At 43.2% G+C, this 26620-nt stretch overlaps 1 protein-coding gene and 1 pseudogene across 1 annotated transcript in view; both read right to left on the reverse strand.

Moving 5' to 3' along the window:
• The window catches only part of LOC126268115 (uncharacterized), an 846423-nt gene that overhangs the window by 393737 nt on the left and 426066 nt on the right, over positions 1-26620 (reverse strand). The window lies entirely within an intron of this gene.
• Positions 322-439, reverse strand: LOC126268249 (5S ribosomal RNA; annotated as a pseudogene).

The following is a 26620-nucleotide window of genomic DNA, read 5'->3' on the forward strand; positions in this document are numbered from 1 at the left end:
CTAACACCGCATTTCCTGCTTATCCATCTCACTAACTGTCCCTCACACTTGGGCCTTCCAAGGCCGTCTCCCTCCCTCTCACCTTTTAATCACACTCTTCATCTTTTTCTTTCTCTTATACGACCATCTAAACTAAAACTCCTCCCAAACAGGCGATGAAGGCCCAACAGCACCGACCGGCCTCCGTGTCATCCTCAGCCCACAGGCGTCATTAGATGCACACCGCTCTCCCGGTCGTATGTCAGTTTCTGAGACCGGAGCCGCTGCTTCTTAATCAAGTAACTCCTCAGTTTGCCTCATAAGGGCTGAGTGCACCCCGCTTGCCAACAGCTCTTGGCAGACCGGATGGTTACCCATCCAAGTTCTAGCCCAGCCCGACAGCGCTTAACTTCGGTGATCTGACGGGAACCAGTATTACCACTGCGGCTAGGCCGTTGGCCTTATACGACCTTCGCGTAACAATAACTTCTCCTGTTCTTCACCCTTCCCCCCCCCCCCCCCGTTTTTTCACTCCTATTGGTATATTTAGTATTTTTTATATTATTACAATAGCTTATTATACCGTTATTTTCTCTGCCTCGTGATGACTGGGTGTTGTGTGATGTCCTTAGGTTAGTTAGGTTTACGTAGTTCTAAGTTCTATGGGACTGATGACCCTAGATGTTAAGTCCCATAGTGCTCAGAGCCATTTGAACCATTTTGAACCGTTATGTGTGATCCATTGGCTTTTGTATTTTATTTCATTCGTTCCTTACGGACTTTGCTTTCTTCATGCTACATGACATGTTCACTTCATATCATTAACGATCTGATGTTTACATGTAAATGCAAAGATGATAATTTACAATGGCGCTTACAGTGGTAATCACGTACGATTCGATGACACCTAACACTAGCAACATTATATCTGTGATAATTCTATATTTAAATGTGTCAAGTCTTCTAGAGTCTACATTTTTTGACATCGCTTTCGCAGTTACGTGGTAACGGCATGTTCTAGTCTTGTATTTACCGGCTCTAGCCTGTTTTTTTCATTTACGATGTGCTTGTACGGAAATGTGCTGCATTCTTGTAAAACGTTAGTTTTGTACCACGTATATAATGTTAAACGAATGTGTTGAACCGTATATATGTCGTCCTGCACATTACACAGCAAAATTATGTTAATTATCTAAGAAGTAAGTGCATCTCTCGTAACTGTATATCAGCTTACATCTAATATTTTTTACTTTTTGGCCTATTGATGTAAATGCATATCTCGTAATTTATACTAGCTTGCATCTAATATTTTTTTAATTCTATCAGTTTTATTCTTTTTGTCTTACTATTTGCATAACCTTACGTTTAGCACTGTACTCGATAATGGCGTGAAAGCCGAAATCTAGATTGTACACAGGAAATATATGATGGTGTATGCTTGTGGCTCAGCACATATGAGAATGCAGGATTTCTCGGAGAATCTTGATGATAAAATCTTCTCGGGTTGACAGCCGATTCAATCCTTTATTCTCCGGCAACGATTTCAGTCCTGAAGATGGCAAGTAAGTAATTTGCTGAAACGCTGCCGGAGAACAACGCATTGACTCTGCTGTCAACCCGAGAAGATTTTATCATGGGGCTCAGCACCATGGAAAGCTTATTTGAAACAACTGAAACTAAGTTTGATGAGGCTAATGCTAAAAAGATAATTAAAATTGATAAGTCTATAAGAGAATTTAAAGATAATAAAATTGACCTAAAATCTGAAGTCGAACGTCACATTAGGGACTCTAGACAGGAAGAGACGGGAAGATAAACAGAATTCAAATGAAAATTAACTGTCAGAATGGATCAGAATTGGAACTTCGAAGAAAGGACACAAAAAATTGCTCTAAGCAGTGACCTCTACGAACAAATATAGTGAAGACGCGCCGAGGGTTCCACTCCCATTGCATTCACCCGCTTATTGCTGACCTGAATGTGAACTAGAACGTAAATCTAAGGCCGACACCATTTAAGTACTTAATATTAATTGTCGCCACATTCTATAAGCAGTAACTGAGCTTCTGACTTCTCAATACTTTGTTTTAATTATTTTTCCGATCTGTTTCGAAATTACTGCGTGTTCTCTGTGTAGTGTTTCAGAAACTCCTGCCAACTCTTTGCCTTTCCTTACCTAATGACGTCCGTGCTTTCTTTACGTGCCACAACTCTTCCATTTGATGCAATGAATTCGCGAATGCTGCCACTTCCATCAGGATTCCTAAACTAATGAAGACGTAGATCCAGAAATATATCCATTGTTTTAGCTGTACTGGCTTATAGTTTCCATGACAGCTTCTCTTGTATTTGTACACTGGGGTGACAACAATCGTGGAGTAACGATATTCACATACACGGATAGCGGTAGTATCTCTTAAGCAAGTTGTAAAAGTACAGTGGATTGGCGGAGATGTCATCTGTACACAGGTGAGTCATGTGCAAAAGTTGTCCGACGTGATTATGGCAGCACGACGGGAATTAACAGACTTTGAATGCGGGCTGTTAGTTGAAGCTAGACGCGTGGGATATATCATTTTGGAAATTGTTAGGGAATTCAGTTTTCCGAGATCAACAATGTGAAGAATGTACTGAGAATAACAAATTCCAGCCATTACGTCTCACCACCGACTACACAGTGACCGACGGCTTTCTCGTAACGACCGAGAGCAACGGCGTTTGCGTCGACTTGTCTGTGCTAACAGACAGGCAACACTGCGTGAAATAACCGCAGAAATCAATGTGGGACATACGACTAAAGTGTCATTTAGGACAGTGCGGCGAAATCTGGCGTTAATGGGCTGTGGCAGCAGACGAGGGACGCGAGTGCCTTTGCTAACACCACGACATGGCCTGAAGCGCCTCTCCTGGGCTCGTGACCATATCGGTTGGAAAACAAAGGACAGGAAGACGATGGTCTGGGCAGGTGACTCCCTATTTCAGTTGGTAGAACCTGATAATAGGTTTCGACAGTGGTGAAAAATTGCTCAAATGTGGGTGAAATCTTATGGGACTTAACTGCTAAGGTCATCAGTCCCTATGCTTACACACTACTTAACTTAAATTATCCTAAGGACAAACACACACACCCATGTCCGAGGGAGGACTCGATCCTCCGCCTGAACCAGCCGCATAGTCCATGACTGCAGCGCCTCAGACCGATGGGCTAATCCCGCGCGGCTGATCGTGGAAAAGCTTATGTCCGACGACGAGAAGACCATTTGCAACCATTCATGGATTTCATATTCCTGAACAGTGGTGGAATTTTATGGATCACAGTGCACAATGTCACCGGGCCGCGATTGATTTGAAGAACATTCTGGACAATTTGAGCGAATGGTATGGCCACCCAGATCGCCCGACATGAATCCCACTGAATATTTGTGGAATAAAATCGAAAAGTCATTTCGTGCAATACTTCGAAATTATGAACGGCTATGGAGGCAGCATGGCTCACTATTTCTACAGAGGACTTTCACTGACTTGTTGAATCAATGCCAAGTCGAATCACTGCACTACACCGGGCAGGAGGAGGCCTGATATGATATTAGGAGGTATCCCATGACTGTTGCCACCTCAGTGTCTTTCTATAGTCTACTTTGTGTGACCTTGGGTGATTAGTTTCAACGGAATACTGGGCGTTCCGTCTTTCTTCCTTCTGTTCCATACGATCAAAGGATTTTGTTTCAGTTATCAATATGCGACAATAAGCTGTGGGGATTCTCACAGAAACTGTAAAAGGGTTTGTTATCGAACATCTACATCTACAGTGACGGAAAAATCGCAGTACCAAGAAGGAGTTTGCGACATAAAGGAAAACAGGTAGACGTGCTTCTACATCTGAAAGATGTGAGGCGTTACTTTCGTTTTGCCTCAGGTTACAATAGGAAGTAATTATGTTTTCTATATCGAGATATAATTTTTTCTTTGATTGCTAGCAGCTTCAATACTTCGATGGGTGAAAGGAATATTTGACGCATTTGTTTATTTCTTTTCATCATTTCACAAAGAGGTCACACGGCGTTTATATGTATACTCCTTATTCCATCCTGTATGAGTGTGCATGGGTATGAATGGAAGTCAAATGTAGCGGGAGCATCGACCAAAGGGAACAGTTTAAGGGAACAGCAGTCATTGCCAACATTACAAGAATAATGGCAGGTAGGCCAGAGCAGCAGGCAATGATGAAAACAGGCACGGGGGTAGGTTACAAAGTTGGTGCGGGGGTGAGGTGAGTCTCCCCACCACCGCATCTGAATAGGAACGTCGGTCAAATTTTGGCTCGATGAGAGCACTGTGGGGCCAGCCATGAGACGGACCGGACGCGGGAGCACAGCAGCTCGCAGATTTTATGAGATAGAAATGAGGTAATATGGCTAAAAGTTCAAGACAGGGTATGCTCATAGCACGCATTCAACATACCATCATCGATACAGGTTACGGTTTTAATTTATTTGCAGTAGTTTTCTCTGAAATGTGTTTGTGAAATTTTGCTTTGTGGTAGTGAGCATGCAACAGGAACCATCAGTTCATGTAGCTATTTCCCGAGTTATAACCTTCACTTTAGCTCAATGAGTGGAGATTGCGTATCGGATGGTAGATCGAGAAATTTCTGTCGCAAAATTTAATTATTTTTGGTACTTTCTTTGTGAGTTCAGTTCGCGCTTCATTTTGGCGCCAATAGTACATCATTTTTGCCCAGAATCTTTTCTCTGATAGAGGTTATCTACCTTCAGCAGTGGCCTACCTTAAATTTCTAGTGGTGTAATTCATGCATGACGATAAGTGAATCTTAAAGAATGAATGACGATTTTCCCGCTAAAGATGGTGTAGCACACTTATGTATTTTTTGTGTTATTATGAAATTATTTGTCATATATGAATTTATTCGTGTCGCGTTTTCGTTTTGTCGTTGTCCTACCCATAAGAGGTAACGCAGAAGTTTTGTAACTAAAGAAAAATTGTAATGTGTCGGCTTCTAAAGTTTTCATCAAAGTAGAAAATAAATCTATTAAATGAGAGTCAGCATTTCAGTTAAGAAATAGTCCCCCCGTCACCTGACACATGAAATGGGTAGGATGTATCTTATTCAGTCCCATTTTCTAAAGTTAATGAAAGACAGAAATAATCTGAAATGTGAATTTAGATAGGCTACCAGCTGCTATAGGACGGCTTTGAGTTCGACCACCCCAGAACGTGTTATCTTAGAGAAACTCGCACCAGTTTCCGTTGTGCATATTTCAAAAATAATTAATTTGTTTATCAAGTTAATCAAATAAGGGTCACAATATAGACACCATTTCTTATGGGCCTGGTATATTAGCAGCCAGGAGGCAAAGTCGGGTACAATTCTCTAAGGTAACGCGGGGAGATGGTCACACAGGTTCAATATAAACGAAAAAAAAATATATGAAGAACCATCATACAGCCAACCAGCAGTCATTTAGCAGATGATATATGTTCCAATTTCGCGACAGTCGAGCGGGAGTAACAGTACTATCGCCACTATAAGTATGCAAATCAGATTTTCTTTAAATACACGCTGTAACGTCCGTGAGCCTGAGCTACCTTTGTCATTGGACGTGGTGAGCTGACGTTTGTCAAGAATACCTGCAAAGAGACAAAGACGCAATTATCAACACCTCTCTGAGCTTGAACGAAGCCATGTAACTGGGCTACGTGAAGCTGGATGTTCCTTCTGCGATACTGCAGAAAGAACTGGCAGGAATGTAGCCACTGTATATGATTACTGGCAGCTGTGGTCACGACAATGTACGATCGCGAGAAAGCCGGGCAAGAGGGAAGACCAACGTGTTCGGCTTATGGCTCTGGCACGTCGTACTGCATCTGCGGCAGCAATATGAGCCGCAATTGGCACCACAGTGACTCAACAATCTGTAAAAAATTGGTTACTTCAGGGACAGCTTCGAGCCAGACGTCCGGTAGCGTGCATTCCACTGATCCAAATCACCGCCATTTGCGACTTCAGTCAGTCAAGCGAGTGATCAATGGAGACCAGGGTGGAGGTCTGTTGTGCTTTCTGATAAAAGCCGGTCCTGCCTCGGTGCCAGTAATGGCTGTGAGTTGGTTAGGTCTGTTGAGTCAGCTGAGGGCCTGCAACCAACTTGTCTGTTTCCTAGACAGAATAGACCTATGGCTGGAGTTACGATCTGGGAAGCAATTTCGTATGACAGCAGGAGTACTCTCGTCGCTATCCCAAGTACCCTGACTGCAAAACTGTACGTCGGTCTGGTGATTCGATCTGTCATGCTGCCATTCATGAACAGCATTCCATGGAGTATTTTCCAAAAGGATAACGCTCGCCCACATACCGCTGTTGTAACCCAACATGCTCTACAGAGTGTCGACTGGTTGCCTTGGTCTGCTCGATCATTTGACCTGTCTTCGAGCGAGCACATATATGACGTCATCGGACGATAACTCCTGCCTTTTCCACAAACATCATTAGTTGTCCCTGTATTTGCCGACCGGCTACAACAAGCATGGAACTCCATCCTATGAACTGACATCCATCGTCTAACTAGAGAATGCGTGCGCATCTGCATGCTTGGATTCAACATTCTGGCGGTTACACCGGTTATTATGTATCAGTATCTCGCAATTCCATATGTTACCTACGCAAAAGTATTTTCGAAATTCATTACTGTATATTAATTATTTTTGATTTTGCGATCGTTTTTCTGTCAAAGTAGTTACATTGCTTGACAAGTGATACGGAACAACTGGCATTTGAAAAGGAACCACTACCAGTTACTGCGTAGTAACCGACAATTGCTAAGGAAAACCCGACCATGGATAATAAAGCTAAATGTGAAGGACGGGACGTGCTATTGCAACGAAGCCTATGCAGGCACGCTCTGCATGCATTCGACAGTTTACGCAGTTCGATGTTTGACGGGGATTGTTGTGGAACCGATTAGTGCGACATTTCTGGTGGTACGGCAACATGTCTGCAAGACGGCAGTTGAGTGGCCACGATCGTGGACAAGCAGTTCGATCGCTCGCAGCCAGAGTGTCACTGCTACGGCCACAATAACGGGTGTGTCTGAAAGTGTGATCTCGCGATTCACAAGACCGCTCAAGGTGGTAATAGTATACACAGCAAGTCTGTGGTAGTAGACGGACAACCACCACACTACAAGAGGGTCGATACGTAGGCCTGGAACAAATATCTCACTCCCAGTTAGATCGCTGCAGAACTTGCAACCGCTAACAGTACACTTTCCCAGAACCACTTCGCGGCGATTGAATCAGGCTAGACTGTATGCTCGGAAGCGCACATTTAGTAAAATACTACTGTTTGTGTGAAACATGGTGAAAATGCTTCTGTCTAACACACATCTAAAATCCACTTCTATTCTTAAGAAATACTTGTCGTATTATTAAACAAACGCGTCAGTAATGTGTAATACAGATATTTATAACAGATATTGGCTCTGGCAGCAGTAAATCGGTCACTGACAAAGTAAAATGTAGTAAAGTCGTCGAATGTACGATTAATTTTAATAACTACTACTACTACTACTACTACCATTAATAATAATAATGTTGTTATTGTTGTGGTCTTTAGTCCTGAGACTGGTTTGATGCAGCTCTCCATGCGACTCTATCCTGTGCAGGCTTCTTCATCTCCCAGTACCTACTGCAACCTACATCCTTCTGAATCTGCTTAGTGTATTCATCTCTTGGTCTCCCTCTACGATTTTTACCCTCCACACTGCCCTCCAATACTAAATTGGTGATCCCTTGATGCCTCAGAACATGTCCTACCAATCGATCCCTTCTTCTGGTAAAGTTGTGTCACAAACTTCTCTTCTCCCCAATCCTATTCAATACTTCCTCATTAGTTATGTGATCTACCCATTTAGTCTTCAGCATTCTTCTGTAGCACCACATTTCGAAAGCTTCTATTCTCTTCTTGTCCAAACTATTTATCGTCCATGTTTCACTTCCATACATGGCTACACTCCATACAAATACTTTCAGAAATGACTTCCTGACACTTAAATCTATACTCGATGTTAACAAATTTCTCTTCTTCAGAAACGCTTTCCTTGCCATTGCCAGCCTACATTTTATATCCTCTCTACTTCGATCATCATCAGTTATTTTGCTCCCCAAATAGCAAAACTCCTTTACTACTTTAAGTGTCTCATTTCCTAATCTAATTCTCTCAGCATCACCCGACTTAATTCGACTACATTCCATTATCCTCGTTTTGCTTTTGTTGACGTTCATCTTATATCCTCCTTTCAAGACACTGTCCATTCCATTCAACTGCTCTTCCAAGTCCTTTGATGTCTCTGACAGAATTACAATGTCATCGGCGAACCTCAAAGTTTTTATTTCTTCTCCATGGATTTTAATACCTACTCCGAATTTTTCTTTTGTTTCCTTTATTGCTTCCTCAATATACAGATTGAATAACATCGGGGAGAGGCTACAACCCTGTCTTACTCCCTTCCCGACCACTGCTTTCCTTTCATGTCCCTCGACTCTTATAACTTCCATCTGGTTTCTGTACAAATTGTAAATAGCCTTTCGCTCCCTGTATTTTACCCCTGCCACTTTTAGAATTTGAAAGAGAGTATTCCAGTCAACATTGTCAAAAACTTTCTCTAAGTCTACAAAATCTAGAAACGTAGGTTTGCCTTTCCTTAATCTTTCTTCTAAGAGAAGTCGTAAGGTGAGTATTGCCTCACGTGTTCCAGTATTTGTACGGAATCCAAAGTGATCTTCCCCAAAGTCGGCTTATACCAGTTTTCCATTTGTCTGTAAAGAATTCGTGTTAGTATTTTGCAGCTGTGGCTTATTAAACTGATAGTTCGGTAATTTTCACATCTGCCAACGCCTGCTTTCTTTGGGATTGGAATTATTATATTCTTCTTGAAGTCTGAGGGTATTTCGCCTGTTTCATACATCTTGGTCACCAGATGGCAGAGTTTTGTCAGGACTGGCTCTCCCAATAATAATAATAATAATAATAATAATAATAACAGTCTTCTAGTTTAGTAAAAATGCTAGAAAATAGAACTGGATGGCCACTTCGATGATTATACCAACGGCACCCTATTCAAGATCCCACTACGGCGGATGTAAGACAAGTGAGAGAAATACAAGCATGTTCAATGGAACATTGTGTCTTTCATTGGTCTTTCTCGGATACTTTAGACTCCACCAGGGCAAGATAAACGAATGGATGGCAAATAGAAAACAAATTTACCCTCGAGGCAATGTGATGTATTTCATATTTTTTTATCGTGCCATAGAAGAAAGTGCCTCACCGTACACAAAAATGAATGTATGAGGGAAGTAGAGACAGAAAGGTTACAAGGTGCAGAATTCTACAGACGAATGCTTTAGAAAGTATGAAATGGAACGCTCATTAAGTCAAGTAAACACAAAATATATCAGGAACTCAGCGACGATTTATCAACACCACAGTTATATTTGGCGCTTCGTCTCACCAGTCAACTAATTTATAAAGCCGTGACAAGCTCTTTCTGTACCGTAAATTAAGGACAAAAAGAAAATAAGAAAACAGAGGACATAAAACTAACAAAGCGGCACCGACTGAGTTTTGAAAAACAAATGTCGGTCGCCACTGTAGTTTATCGAAAGTCAGGCGTGGAAAATGTTTCACAAAATACATAAGCACAAACAAAACATGAGGCTTCTCCATGTAACACTCCCTTCTAACTTATACGGCAAGTGTCCGTAGGAGACAAAGGTACCGTATGGTTCTAAATAAAGTGAAAGTGTAGCTACTGTCTGAGATTCAGTTTGGATCGTACGCCAGCGAAACTTCATAGGCATTCTAATCCGTTAATGCGGGACCGTTTTAATCTGGACCAAATTAGTTCCCATTTGGGCCACCATTTCTAAACGTGATGCTGTGAATGCAAAAAAGACATATTGAAGCACAGAAATGTTTCCATTGGATTAGGAGCGAGACGTGGGCAGAAAAGGTGAATCAAACGAGAAAGGTATAATGTTGATTTTACTATTAACCGCCACTTACATAGTTTTTCAATACGACAGCCGGAGATGTCGACGACATGCTGCGCAGCGCCAGATTTGCACCTGGTGGCCAAAATTGAAACTATTTTTTTCCAGCGTAAATCGGTTCCTCAATAACACATTAGCATATATACCAAGTTTCAGCGCCATACGGTAATTACAACTCACAATGGATCTCCGTGAGTAGCTGCACTTTAGTTATCAACGTCCGTTATCAACAGGAGCGCCCCAGGGAAGTGTGGCAGGATTGCTCTTGCTCTTTATATACACCAACGATCTGACAGGTAAGATGAGCTGCAGTCCGCTACTATTTGCGGATGACGCTGCAGTATATGGGTCAGTATCGTCTTTAAGCGACTTTAGGAGGCTATATGATGATCTGGACTGAATTTCTATTCGGTATGCTGGATGGCAGCTAACTCTAGATGTGAAAAAATGTAAATTACTGCAGATTAGTAGGGAAACAATCTTTTATTGTTCGAATACAGTATTAATGATGCGCTTCTTGACACAGTCGCACGAATTAAATATTAAGGCGTCGTGTTGCAAAGCGACATGGACTGGAACGAGCATGTTAAGTCAGTTGTAGGTAATGTGAATGGTCGACTCCAGTTTATTGAGATAATTCTAGGAATGCTTAGCCCGCCTTTAAAGGAGACTGAATACAGAGCTCAAGTCTCATATTGTAAGGTGTGAAATCGATGAATAACATTTTTAAATGTGCTGACCGATTTCAGTGAGAGACCATCTTCCGGTACCTGCTGCACAACATTATGGATATACGACAAGTTTCATGCCAAAAATGATATTAGAAAATTGTAGTAATATATGCACAATATACCGTTAAAGTAAGTTCTTCAACAACTTCACACTTTTCAATATGTAATTTCTACGATTTCTCAAAGCTGTGGAACACAACCAGCGAAAACTACTGAGAAAGTTTAAAGAATATGTATTTGCTACAGACAGCAGAACGATTCTACTGCCAGCAACGTAAGCTTCAAGTAAGGACTGCGAAGACTAGGTATGAGTGTCGGGTATCGTACGGGAACACTTAGACAGTCGTTTTTCTCTCACACCCTTTGATAGTGGCTCTGAGCACTATGGGACTTAACATCTAAGGTCATCAGTCCCCTCGAACGTAGAACTACGTAAACCTAACTAACCTAAGGACATCACACACATTGATGCCCGAGGCAGGATTCGAACCTGCGACCGTAGCAGTCTCGCGGTTCCGGACTGAAGCGCCTAGAACCGCAAGACCACCGCGGCCGGCCATTTGATAGTAGAACAGGAAAGGGAATGACTAGCAGCAGTAGAATGTGACCTCCACGATGCAACGTATGTATCTAGATGCTGATGTAGAAACTAGTGGCCTTAATTTGGTCAGGAAGAGTGTCCACAAATATCTTACGCTCTGCATGTACAACTGAAGTCACTTAGTAATCATTAGACCAAATTGCGAGGATGTTGGCTGCTACGTTATTCCGGATAGTCCCTCACACTTTCTGTTAGATGAAAGTGGGGTGATTTAGCTGGTCCAGTGACGTGCGAGAAGGGGTCCGAATGTTTGTCAGACCAGGAACGCATGCGAGCAACTCTGCGAAGAAGACTACATTCATTTTGAAACTCGGGTGTGTTGACAGAATACTTGTTAAGAAGATGTAGAGGTAGGGCAACACTTTGTTCAAATAAATACCTTAAATGTGTGGGCCAAATTCGTGGTAGGAAACACACTCTGAAATATTATAGAACAACTTCCGGCCTCAACTATAACCTCCACATGCTGCTAGCTAAAGACCTCATAGGGCTAAGTGCATTCTGCACCTTGTATCATTTGAAAAGAGGAAAAATCGCGTCATCAGACTATAGAGGGCCGAGCATGAAGCCAGGATAGCTGCTGGGACCTTTAAAGTGCCAACGACGCTAGTAAAACATACTGCAGTTGAATAATTTATTATTAACGCTTAGAAGTCGTCGTATTTCCGCACTGGCCTTAGTTGCTGTCCATTGTGTTCCGTGTTGGATTCATGCTGACGTCAACTGCACGCCCAGGCGAGGTTTAGCAACCCCACTGCCGCCACGGTTTTCCGGCGAGCAGGCGCGGCCTTGCCCAACGCAAACCGGTCTCAGGTTGACTACTGGAGTGTCCTCGGTTCCACTCTGAATTCTGTGAAGCCCCTCGATGACCCATCCGCAACGCGATGTTGTAGTCATGTAGTCGGTTGTCTCCTCTCTACCCCTGGTAGATATCGGGACCACGAGGAGCCTATGTGCTGAGGAACATTGTCCCCAGGATCTTCTGTTGCTGGCTTCCGCGTTGAAGTTCAGTGCTGGTAACACCTTGCATGTAATGTTGTCGGACGACAAGCAACAAACAGCATGAAGTTTATCAGCCGAGTGCATCTTCGGGTAATTCATAGACTGTGCTCGAGCATCTAGGATATAGGTTCTCCACAGTATCATAACCATGGAATCGAGTGCTATTATTGCGAATGGCAGCGATCCCAAAGATCACTAACTTATAAAAAGTATTGCCTAAATACCAAACAGAAAGTAGCAGTCAGAAATAACGTAGTGCGAAAATTGACAGGTACAGCATGGGGTGCTAATCCATGCACTGTGCGCTCAAGCGCGATTGCTCTATGTTACTCCACTGCGGAATATGCTTGTTCGGTGTGGTACAAGTTCAGTCATACCAGGAACGTAGATGTGGCTCTAAATGAGTCTTGCCGGATTATCACGGGTTGCTTAAGACCTACTCCTGTGGATAAACTCCATTGCCTCGCTGGCATAGCTCCTCTTGGAATCAGACGTGAGGTAGCTGCGAGATATGAGAAAAGTAAGGCCACCACGAAGGAAGCCCAACTACTATATGGTCGTCAGCCCGCACATCCTAGGCTGAAATCAAGAAAGATCTTCTTGACAACTACTGAGTGGTTCAAATGGCTCTCAGCACTATGGGACTTAACTTCTGAAGTCATCAGTCCCCTAGAACTTAGAATTTCTTAAACCTAACTAACCTAAGGACATCACACACATCCATGCCCGAGGCAGGATTCGAACCTGCGACTGTAGCGGACAACTACTGAGGGTCTCATCGAGAATCCACATGCGGAAAGGATGGCTCCAAAGGAAGAACTTCCCCCTGAAATTAGGAGAAGTGGTCAATATGGATGTCTCTCAACAGATTACGATCAAACACAACGAGATGCAAGACCAATCTGCAGACTTGGAGTTTCTCTGTGGATTCAATTCTTTGCCAGTGGGGCGTTGAGTAGACTAACAGCCATTTTCTTCAGTGTTCCTCATCACCAACCACCTGCACCATGCAAAACCTTATGAGAGCTACACCAAATACACTTGAAGTGTCCAATTTTTGGCCTTTTCTTGTGTGTAATTATGTCAATACACACACGCACACACGCACATGCACACACACACACACACACACACACACACACACACACACACACACACACACACTTATATATGTATTTCTGTTCCTTTGACACGATAAATGAATCCCAAAGATCGACTCATGAGAAGAGTTGGAGAGCTGGGGTATTTAAAGGGAGCTATGACGCAATGCTGGGTTCGCAATGATCGCATTTGGCCTCCTTATTCTGCTATATTCTCTTAATAGGCTGTTAACTGCTGTGTCCGTTCCTTACTATATGCTCTTCTGAAAGAGATATGCACCATGTCTCACGATCTAACGAATATGCTTGCCTCGGTTTGTTTGGTTTTCTGTCACAGTCTCCTTACTGCTGAATGCGCATCTTCAGTCGGCAGACGGTATCATAAAGGTTGAAGACTTGATCCATTTGCAATATACTGACTCGCTTCCTCCTTCTTTGTGGCATGACTTAAATTTGTCTGCGACAGTATGAATGAGTTTAAATAAAATTTTTATGATTTCTATCCCTTACTATTTTGTGGCATAAGGGGACTACACTACACGGTTCCAGTCAACTTCTGTCCAGTGACTTTGTTGTTTGATACATTGAACACGTGCAGCTTCATGTGCCCCTGTGCGAAATTTTTTTTTCCCGAAATACCCGACTCCAGATGGCCAATGCATGCAGTTCCCTTCGCAACGATCGCTCGGAATCTGGTTCAGATGGTCCTACCGTCACTGACAGCAGCAATTCCTGTAGGATATGAAAGGGATCTTTGTTGGCAAGGCTTGACACTCGTGCCTTCTCCTTTTCGGTTAAGATGTTTCCAAGACCAGTGTTCTTAAGCCACGTTACACGACTACGTGTGCGACACTATTTCTTGTAGGCAACTTGGACGGACTGATCTGATACAACAACAACGTCTTCATTCATGGTGTGGTTATGGGCACACTCAGACATGATAGCTCCTTTGAGCTATTATGTCATGTCACTACGTGGACTGATTTTAGTACGCTGATTTTATACAGTGAACTGACACATATACAACTCTTCACTGTCGTGACGAATGTCAGTGGTGGATGACAACAAGTTGCTCTTGTACAAAAGTGACTAATATTTTGTTCGATCGATGGATTATTAGGTTGTTGCATAAGTTGCTAGGTTTCTTGTTTTGGATCTTGGTATTCCAATTTCTATGGTTTTATCTATCGATTGTCATTTTTTATTTGTAGTTCACTGTCACTACTTGGGTTTACATATTGTCATTGTGTCATTTGTAGATAGTGAGTGGAGCGGTGAACACTAGAAAATGGAGTGCCAAGTGGATAAATCGGAACATTTCTGACATATCCTTCTGTTTGAGTGCAATAGAGGGGTGATAGCAGGTGAGGGAACCAGAAACATTTGCACCATGTGTGCGGCTAATGCGACTGGACGGCAAAAAGAAAAGGGTTTTTTGTTTTAAGGAGGATGGTTTTGACATTATTGACACTCCACGTTCGGAATTACTTTCGGGGCTTTTTGAAGTTCGTTTAAACGCATTAATCAGCAGTGATCTCCGTCAGTGTACTCAAGAACTGCCAAATTTGATGAACTCTAATCATTCCACCATCGTGCAACATTTGCATGCAATGGGGAATGTTCAAAAATCGGGTGTATGCGTACCGCATGCTGAACGACAAAACCACAAAAATCAGCAGTTGGCCATATACGCATCTCTGCTTGCTCATTATCTATTAGCTCGTGAAAAACACCGCCCATTCCTATCCTGTATCATTAATGGTGACGAGAAATGCTGTCTATGTGCTAACATAAGGAAAAGAAGGTAATAACTGAGTCCAAACAAAGCAGCAGCTTCCCGATGAAAGACCTGCACGCATTCACAAAAGGTAACGTTATGCATCTGGTGGGAGAGCGACAGTGTGGTGTACTCAGAATTGCTTCCCCGAGGCATTTATTGTCAACAACTGAGACGTCCTGTAGACGCAGTCCAAGAACAACGACCAGCAAGACTGCGTGAAGTGATCCTACTCCACTATAACGCCCGCCCCCATTCCGCTAGCCTGACTGAAAACAGTATACAGGAGCTGAGTTGGGAAGTCACCACACACCGATGTTATTCACCTTTCCCGCTCTGTATCGAACAACCTTCAAGGAACTTCCTTTTCCGATGAAAATGAGCTCCGAACATGGTACGACGGGTTCTTCACCTGAAAATCACGTGATTTCTACAGTCGCGGAATCGAAAAGTTACCCCAGCGTTGGCCGACTGTTGTAAGTAATGAAAGAGAATATGGTTGGTTGGTTGATTCGGTGGAGGGACCAAACAGGGAGGTCATCGGTCCCGTTGGATTAGTGAAGGATGGGGAAGGAAGTCGGCTTCCCCTTTCACTGGAATCATCCCGGCATTTACCTGAAGTCTCTATTATGTGTATCTGTTGTGTTTATAAAACTTATGAAATACCGCTACGAAGTTATGCACGAACACAACATATCTTCATAGCGTAGTTTGAGCCGTCCTTCACATATGTATACACAGTCATCAGTATTATGGTTAAGCGACAGCTGGTGTGTAAGAGAGAGAGCTACCCTACATGTAAAGCTTATAACCAGTTAGGGATATCGGCAAATCGTGTACGGACCGTCTGCGTGACTGCCGAGAGCAGTATGCGCTAAACGTGCAATATCAGCGAATTTGATTAAGGCTCGATCGTTCCCAAGAACTTAGAACTACTGAAACCTAACTAACCTAAGGACATCACACACACATGCATGCCGGAGGCAGGATTCTAACCTGCGACCGTAGCAGTCGCGCGGTTCTGGACTGAAGCGCTTAGAACCGATCGGCCACCTTGACCGGCGAAGTAGGGGAGAGAGTGCCACCGATACGAACATGAATTAAGGTGGCAGTCATTAAACAAAAGGCGGTTTTCACTGAATTTGGGACTTCTCATGAAACTTAAATCACCATCTCTTTTCCGGAGTGAAAATATTTTGTTGGCGCCCACCTACATGGGGAGAAATGATCATCATAACAAAACAAGAGAAATCAGAGCTCGCACGGAAAGATCTGAGTGTTCGTTTTCTTTCACGCTGTTCGAGAGTGGAATGAGAAAGAAGCAGATTGATGGTGGTTCGATGAACTCTCTGCCAGACACTTAATTGGCAACTGCTGAGTAATAACGTAGATGTAATTTGTTCTGCTGGTGTCGGCTGTCGTAATACCACGATGTGGTACAAAGCGACTATCTCGATTTGGGGAATGTTGAGGCGCCGGTGTTAAGTTCTTGGGCAACCGAGGCCAGCGTCGGCTGAAGCGAATTATAACAGAAATTTGACGGTTCGTGGACATCAAATGACTCTCCAAATCAGTGCCAGACAACAACAACTGGTGGAATATGACTGTACCACCCAGTACAACCTCCTCTTTATGAGGTAAAGAGATTAGAACTGTTGCAGGAAATCGGACGCTCAAAGGATGGAAAAGCTTTACTTTGATGAATCGCGGTAAACGTCAGTACAAATGATGCAATGCATTCTATTTGTTATGATTTGTTAGAATGAAATAAGGCCCCTGATTCATTTCGCATGGTCGGCCGGAGTGGCCGAGCGGTTCTAGTCGCTTCAGTCTGCAACCGCGCGACCGCTACGGTCGCAAGTTCGAGATTGTGCCTCGGACATAGATGTATGTGATGTCCATAGGTTAGTTTGGTTTAAGTAGTTCTAAGTTCTAGGGGACTGATGGCCTCAGATGTTAAGTCCCATAGTGCTCAGAGGCATTTGAACCATTTTTTAAAATCAAGGCAAACAATACTGTTGCATCCATGCTCTCCCCGGTTCTCGGAGTACTCTCGACTGATTAGTGGTTCAAATGGCTCTGAGCACTATGGGACTCAACTGCTGTGGTCATCAGTCCCCTAGAACTTAGAACTACTTAAACCTAACTAACCTAAGGACATCACACACATCCATGCCCGAGGCAGGATTCGAACCTGCGACCGTAGCAGTCGCACGGCTCCGGATTGCGCGCCTAGAAGCGCTCGGCCACCGCGGCCGGCGACTGATTAGTGGCTGACGCTACTGATCAGTAACCACAGCCAGGCAGAATGGTCAAAAATGACGTTGAGTCATCATTGAAATTATGTGACGAAAGTCAATGTCTGGCGCTGAGACTATGTTACAAAAGTTGAAGTTTTCCTTCATAATAGCAATGACATAAATTTGAAATTGGTCGCTTAATCTCCTGACTATAAAAATCGGTAATAAATAATAAATGAACCCCGGTCACCATAAGTTTGGTGTAAGCATCATAAATGCTACAGGATAATGTACTCAGAATTTTTCATTTTCGAAAACGTCATCGGAAGTGACGTTTACGAACGCATGGCAGAGAGGTTACGGCTGGCACGCCAGTGAGGTCGACTCAGTATACAGAATGAACATTAGTTAAACCGACAAACTGCACAGACGGATCCCTGACTGGTAATGGGGGGAAGCAGATCCTATGAATATGCGTCCGGAAATGGACCGTGTGCGTGCAACGATAGCATATCGTCCCAGAACACAGTTTAGAGCTGCCAAATCACAGATGATGTTCAACGTGACCTCCGTGGTAGCGGTTATCGTGTAGGATAACTGTACTCGTACTTCGGCTTACACCCTGTTGACGGGCCAGTTACTTGGAGCTTGTACTACTGTTCGTCTCAATATCCAACAGAACCCGGTCCTCCAAATCTGGTGTCCACATAGTCCGCTGCCTCGCTCTACGTTCGTCTCTCTGGAAGAACCCATGACCACACAAGCCCCCGGACATGGCTTGAAATTTTGTGTGATGTAGTTGGTGTCTGTGATGGTTCTTGTTCTGGTATAGCCATGCTGCCTCTCGAACGTTTCCGTCTGCCTGGCTGTACACTAACACCATATAAGCTCAGCCATTTCTGGACACCTCTTCATAGGCGCAGTGGTTAGCACACTGGACTCGAATTCGGGAGGAAGACGGTTCAATCCCGCGTCCGGACATCCTGATTGAGGTTTTCCGTGATTTCCCTAAATCGCTTCGGGTAAATGCCGGGATGGTTCCTTAGAAAGGGCACGGCCGATATCCTTCCCCATCCTTCCCTAATACGCACTTGTGCTCCGTCTCTAATGACCTCGTTGTCGACGGGACGTTAAACAGTAATCTCCTCCTCCACCTGTTCATAGGATCTTTTTTCCTTCGATTCCAGTCAAGAATCCGTCCCTGCAGTTTGTAGGTTTTACTAATGTTCACCCAGTATATATCGCCACAGTAAGCGCACCTCACTGGCGTGCCAGCTAGAATACCCTCTTGCGCGCGTCCGTGAAAGTTACTTCTCGTGACTTCCAACGTGGTCTAATTACTCACCAGTATTTATCCAATAGAACTAATGCTTTACCTCCAGAGTCCTTGAAGCTGACTAGACATTAAATTATAATCCTCGCGCTCCTCCTGCTCGTCTCATAAACGTGTAACTGCTTTATCCATCAAAAGAAGAGGTCTCGCGAAGTAAAGTTCAAGGTGGCTGGGAGGATCTAAATTAAGCTGGCGAAATTAATAACGAAGAAGGCCACGCCTTAACACGTCGTCAAGACAGCAGCGCTGTATTTTCTGTACCAGCCGGGTGAATGAAGGCTCAGCTTCCACTCCAGAGGGAGCGGCTATGAGTTTGCGAACTGCGGGCCAGGTGTACAGGTGTACGGGCAGCCGGTAATATATGGGCCTGCACGCAGCCTGGAACTCGCTCCCCGCTGGCTTTTTATTGCTGGACCGGGCCGCAGCCGCAGCCGCAGCTGCCAGAGTTTGGGCAGTGGTCAAGGGCCGGCAGCTGCTCAGCTACCAGCAGCCGCTCTCGCTGAACTCCTGCCCACCACACTCACGTCTTGCACAGGTTACCACACTTCCGTTTGTAGGAACTACAGACCAGGGGGTAATGAAGTGACTACCTAGACATCCCCGGCGTTTTAAATGATGACATTCTTGTCGGGTATGCAGCCGGACTATACAACCATCTAGATAAAACTTTTCTGGGATGCACCTGGCCGCCATCTTCAGGTGAAAACTCTTTTTGCTAACGTCGCCGGAACTGACTCATATACCCTTCTCTCTTTATTGTCATTTCACATCCCTCGCCCCTTATGGGCGGGAGGGGGTGGGCTATCAGCAGTACAATACTCAGGTCTTCACCAAGAGCATTCTTAAAAATGCAACAGAAGTCAGAGAAAAAAGAATATGAGAACTGTTTTCGTTTTAAATTAAAAAATATTAGTGATGAACAGCTGAAAGGACAAAAAATATATACAATTTAAAAAGTATAATTGCAATGTGGCTTTTTTTTGTATGAAGAAGCACTGAAGCACTGCACATTCACTTAAAATCTGAAGGACGTGCACTGTGTGAGAAGTATTTTGAGAGGAGAGAAAATGTTCCAAAGCGTCGAGAGGTATGGCTAAAGCGACAGCGCTGTTAGGTAGGGAAACTACGGAGATGATCGGTAGAAGGAGAGATTGATAGTGGGAATACAGTAAGTGAGAAAGATAGAGGGTTAGATGGTGTGTGGTGTGTGGGCAGGGTAGTGGTTATAGTGGAAACACATAGCGTTGGATGGAGAAGGAAAAAAAGAGAGGGGTGGTATAGGTTAGGTCAGGGCCGACCAGAAATTCTGCACGAGTGTGGTGCTCCTGCACATGTGCAACTTCCGGGTCACAGCGTGCACGCCGCAGCCGTCAGCGTTCATGTAGTGCATATTTCTACGCACATATGTCGCTCCTCTGTTACACAAAGTGCGTTATCTACACCTCGTATGTATATCACAACCTGGGCTGTATCTGTAAGATGTGCTGCTTCATCGAGAGCAACAGAGAAAGAAACAAAGTATTTAAGTCTTATTTATAAGCTGCCTGTGCAGATCGCCAGCCATATCACTGATACGTCTTGTCACTGTTTGTTTGGATAGACTGGTTTCTTGAAACCTGGTAAGGTTCGTGGGACACACAAGTTCTGCAGCATCAATCAGACACCATTTCACAAACTCCCCTTCGGAAAAGAGTTTCCCAGATTGTGCAATTCTTAATGCGATTTTAAAACTTGCTCGCAGTGAAGATTTAGTGTGGTTGTCATTCTGGAAAATTGAAAACAGTACAATGTACAGTAAAACAGACATAGAGAATGATGACCTCAGAAGTTTAGTCCCATAGTGCTCAGAGCCAAAACAGACATAAATGTAACACAAAAACTATGAGTTCAAGAAGTATCAGTTACTTTTACCAACAGTAAAATCGAGTTGATGTGTCTCATCCATTTTCTTAAGGACATTTAATTTTGCACGCCGTTCTTCACTATTGAGTACACTACACTCGTCTCTGTGATATGTACTGTAGTGTCTTTCAATTGAAAAATTACACTGGCCGCCTATTATTCGGCGGCACAGCAAACACTGTTAGTTTTCAACAACGGCTACAAAAAAGAATTGCAGTTCCTAGTCATTTTTAAACGACTGAGAACATAGATCTCCCGTCCTTTGCTTTTTCATAGTACTTGCCGTTTCTCAGTATTTCTCTGTTAAGGGTACGGTCACCAGGGGTAAACGAGACTGGATATGTTGCGCTCTTGCTTGTACCACATAAACAGGGAAGTGGAGCCACCGCCGTTCATTTAGGAACATGTCTAATAACACATGTCGCTGTCGCTCGCTGTCGCAGACGTGCGCACATGTGAAGCACTTCCGCACGTCTGCACACCGTGCAGCGTTTGGCCGGCCCTGGGTTAGGTGGTGAAGGGTTAAAGGTGGTAGGAGGGATAAATATTGTTGAAGTTGTGTTGGGATGGGATATGGAGAGTGTGTAGGTGTAGAGATAGAGGGATGTATTTGTGAAACCGCGGCATCATAGTAGGCTTGGTAATCAGAGGGGAGAAAATGGGGTTATTGGAATCTTGTTTGCGGATAGTATAGGAAATGCGGAGGTGTTCGATGTGGGCGAGGAGTTAGTTTTATTATTTTAATGTACTGTGGGCTTTCTGTTAGAGGGCTAGTAGGTGAGGTTTCCACACTAGTTGCTTGTCAGGGTTAGTACAAGAGTTTTAGTGTGTTAGTAAACCGGATAGGACGATCTAAAATAGTAACATAGAAGTGATGGAGACACAAGGTGTGGGTGGTTTGTCCTATAATTTATAGCTTTTGTTTTGAAGGGGTTGATCTTGAGAAGCCATTAGCTACACAAGAAGGCAAACTGATTCTTGTGGATTTGGAAAGGTCATTGGGATTTCCGGAGTGTAAGGTAGAGGACGAGGGAAGCATACTGAAGGAGGTGGGCTGGTGAGGGTAGTCTTGGCGTACCAGCACTGTAGAGCATATAAAGGAATGGAGAGAGAATGGTGCCTTGGGGCACTCCAGCTGTGGTCGGAAGACAGGAGCATTGGTACTGTTAACAGTGTCAAAGGAGGGCATTCATACAGTGAACGGCGGCTCTGTTATACGTCACGAAAAACTAACATCGCACGCGCCAGATATCGTTGCCCGCTGCCCCCTAACGCAAGTGAACGTTCATCGCCCAGATGGTGAAACCTGGCGGAAACGTACCACTGCCAATACACCTTCCGACTGAGTCATCGACCGTTTTCTTTTTAATGTAAGATAAAACAGGGTTTCAAACATTACTTAATGGGTAATTATTGTCTCTATTTATAGTGTTGTCTGCTAACTGCCAAGTGATTCTTTTTAAACACAGTACCAGCAGAAAGACGCAGGAGCAATTGCTTGCGTATCATCATACAACATTCTATGTGCTCTCTGTAAGAAAGTGAGTGCTCCGCCATTGAAGATTTCTCAGGCTGCAATAGTCGTAGGTGGCGGTGGTAGTCAGTACAACTGTGGCGAATGGTGCGAATTATTTGGCCACCATATGTTTTCCCAAAAAGCCTAAGGGATATTGTAAACGCCAGGCTTCCTCAATCATAGATTATCCTCCGAGCCAAGGTGCGCTCTATCTTCGTCAGCGGACGAAATACAGTTTTGTTTGATGTCTCAACAAATCATTGGAAAAAAACTCGTGCGCTAAGCTCGATGTGAGCACACTGAGAAAGAATTTTTATGTCTTGTCAGCTAAATGGAGAAATGAGCGATGTAGGAGTTACCTAGCCTAACACACCGAAAGCGGATTACTTACCAAATAAATGTAAGTTTGCAGAACATTAGGAAGCGTTTCCTGTTTAATATTGTTATTATGTTCTGCGAAGTACAGACAGGAAATTATTTATTTATTTGAATTTGAATGAAAATTGTTACTAGCTTTAAAAATGATGCATACTTTTCTCAGTCTTCCATTATCAGACAAAAACAAAAATTAAAAGCGTACTGTAGCTTTACTTTAAATTTTCCATATTTTTTAAAATTTTAATCTGAATCCTAATCTGTATGCTAGTAATTCATCTTTTACATTAATAGTGTTTGATGTAGGGGTGACATGGAAACGCGCGTTTTTCCCATGAACGGTAGTATGTTCATTTTTAAGAAAAAAATTTTGTTTGTATCAAATCAAAGGTTGACATTTCTTAAAGAGTGGACATTCCTGAAATGAATGACGAATGCGTTGTCTCCTTGTGACAGAGGCGTATTAGCCAGTCTAAAAACAACCATTTCTCTTATTACTATACAATTATTAAAGTAAAATGTTTTGATTGTTAATGAGTGTCTAAGAAATTTTCAGTCCCTTGAATACTATGGCCCTCTGGTATAGAGGTCGACTCCGATTTTAAATAAAAATCTCTCACCATTCTGAACGTCAGCTGTCGCATTGTCTATGAAACTAATTTAAAAATGTAGGAGTCCAACGCACGTGAAGCCTTAAGCGGAACCGCTGAGGCTTAGTACAGTATGTGGTGCCCTTAAGATCGAAGTTTTATCCTCACATATTTCTGCAAGTTATCACCATAACTAACGGTAGAATAGTTGTGCTGTAAGAGATTAAAAGGTTTAATGTGGTTAGGACGTAAATGTATTCGTACTAATTTATCGCACGATCCCACTTCCATCGCGAAACACCATAACTCATAAATAAGCCACGTGGTGCTAAAAAATTTAATTTATTTCACTGTTCTCCTGATATATCGCACGCGACATGCACTGAATACATGAGATCGAAGTTCATAAATAAACGATACGGTGCTGACGTTTTAATTCATTTCGAAGAGCAATTTTTATTGATTATGGTGATACGCTTATGATTTTCAAAAGAGAAGAGCCACTGGCAACCCAGTTTCAGTTCCACAGTAGGGACACAAAGCGTAAACATGTTTGGTCGAGTACGGAACAGTGATAAAACGCGAACGAAGTTTAAACTGATACACAGCAGGTGCCCGCAAGCTGACACCGCAGTAAATGCCAAACACGTTTTTCATTTCTCCAGCAGGGCCAGGGTTGCAGCAGACTAGGTTCATGGCAGCGTCGATTAGAGGCCGACAATATCATTACTTACTATAGGATATAGGTTCCACCTTTTTGCAAATACGCTGTTATTTCTTTTTACTTAACACAACAACATAGTGCTCGCGGCGTTTTGGGAAGCAAAAAAAAGAGTTTATAAAAAACGAAATTACACAAAGTACATTAATTCGTGTGTGTAGTGTTATCAGAATACAAAAAAAGAAGGATCAGTCACAACAAAACGTGAATAGTAACAAATACATACGAAAAACATCTTGACACGCCAAACCAGTTTTTTTAATAATCAAGGGATATGTTAACTCGCTGATAAAATTCCCATTTACATCGTTTGGTCTGCAGATCATCAGCTATCAGTGTAGGACACCATACAGATGGTCCCGCAAAACCATGTACTGTAAAATCACTGTAAGAAGGAAAACGAAGAGAAACTTTTTTTAGGCTCCACTTCGTTATACCATTTACAACCTAAAATGTGTTCACTTTTTACGTTTTTCACTAAACGACCCCCGAAGGAAGGCGGCACAGTGCTGCTGAAACATATTTGGGTAAAAAGAAAAAAAATGTATTTGAAAAAAGGCCGAAGCTGTGTGCTATCCTTTAACTGCGAACATGGAAGGAAAGTCAAGAGCTGCAGATCCAAAAGATGAATCATTACTGAGATTTGAATGTACTAGTAGAAGTAACTTTTGTCATTGTATGGTGGAAGAAAAGAGCACATTCACTAGCGTACATCATCATCTCATGAGATACATTTCATTGTAGTCCTTCATTAAAAATATACTGCCAATCATTTTCGTTTAAGGTTAACGCTATGATAAACTGACCCAGCACGTTACAGAAAAGCAAATGTACTGATGTTTGTGTCAATTCGCTGTAGATAACTGGCATGACCACAAGGGAAATAAGCAAGGGACTTTTATGGTGTTCGCTAGGATTATCACTGAATGTACACTGATGAGCGAAAACACTACGGTCTTCTGCTTAGTAGATTGTTGGTCCATCATTCAAATGGTTCAAATGGCCCTGAGGACTATGGGACTTAACAGCTGAGGTCATCAGTCCCCTAGAACATAGAACTACTTAAAACTTACTAACGTAAGGACATCACACACATACATGCCCGCGGCAGGATTCGAACCAGCGACCGTAGCGGTCGCCCGGTTCCAGACTGTAGCGCCTAGAGCCGCTCGGCCACACCGGCCGGTCCATCTTCATAACGCGATACAGCAACGGTTTTACGTGGTTGTTGTTGTCGTTGTTGTCTTCAGTCCTGAGACTGGTTTGATGCAGCTCTCCATGCTACTCTATCCTGTGCAAGCTGCTTCATCTCCCAGTACCTACTGCAACCTACATCCTTCTGAATCTGCTTAGTGTACTTATCTCTCGGTCTCCCTCTACGATTTTTACCCTCCACGCTGCCCTCCAACGCTAAATTTGTGATCCCTTGATGCCTCAAAACATGTCCTATCAACCGATCCCTTCTTCTAGTCAAGTTGTGCCACAAACTTCTCTTCTCCCCAATCCTATTCAATACCTCCTCATTAGTTACGTGATCTATCCACCTTATCTTCAGTATTCTTCTGTAGCACCACATTTCGAAAGCTTCTATACTCTTCTTGTCCAAACTAGTTATTGTCCATGTTTCACTTCCATACGTGGCTACACTCCAAACAAATACTTTCAGCAACGACTTCCTGATACATAAATCTATATTCGATGTTAACAAATTTCTCTTCTTCAGAAACGCTATCTTTGCCATTGCCAGTCTACATTTTATATCCTCTCTACTTCGACCATCATCAGTTATTTTACTTCCTAAATAGCAAAACTCCTTTACTACTTGAAGTGTCTCATTTCCTAATCTAATTCCCTCAGCATCACCCGATTTAATTTGACTACATTCCATTATCCTCGTTTTGCTTTTGTTGATGTTCATCTTATATCCTCCTTTCAAGACACTGTCCATTCCGTTGAACTGCTCTTCCAAGTCCTTTGCCGTCTCTGACAGAATTACAATGTCATCGGCGAACCTCAAAGTTTTTACTTCGTCTCCATGAATTTTAATACCTACTCCAAATTTTTACGTGGTATGGATTCGAAAAGTCCTTGGTCGGTTTTCGGAGATATCTGATACCAGATGTCTATGCACAGATCACGAAATTCCCATAAATTACGGGACGGTGGTTTATGAGCGCATAGGGTGGAGCCCGAAATAGTTCCAAGCGTGTTCGATTGGGTTCAGATCAAGCGAATTTGGTGGATGTCAGCTACGGGTCAGTACCATGCCCCTCAAACGACTGTAACGCGACTCTGATGTTGTCAAACCGACAATTATCTTGCCGCAAGACGCCATCGCCGTTGGAAAAGTTATCTACATCTACATCTACATCTACATCTACATCTACATGGTTACTCTGCAATTCACACGTAAGTGCCTGTCAGAGGGTTCATCGAACCATTTTCATATTACTTCTCTACCATTCCATTTGCGAATGGCTCGTGGGAAAAAAGAACACCTAAATCTTTGGGTTCAAAATGGTTCAAATGGCTCTGAGCACTATGGGACTTAACGTCTATGGTCATCAGTCCCCTAGAACTTAGAACTACTTAAACCTAACTAACCTAGGGACATCACACAACACCCAGCCATCACGAGGCAGAGAAAATCCCTGACCCCGCCGGGAATCGAACCCGAGAACCCGG

This window comes from Schistocerca gregaria, chromosome 4, assembly GCF_023897955.1.
Source record: "Schistocerca gregaria isolate iqSchGreg1 chromosome 4, iqSchGreg1.2, whole genome shotgun sequence".
Taxonomy (NCBI): domain Eukaryota; kingdom Metazoa; phylum Arthropoda; class Insecta; order Orthoptera; family Acrididae; genus Schistocerca; species Schistocerca gregaria.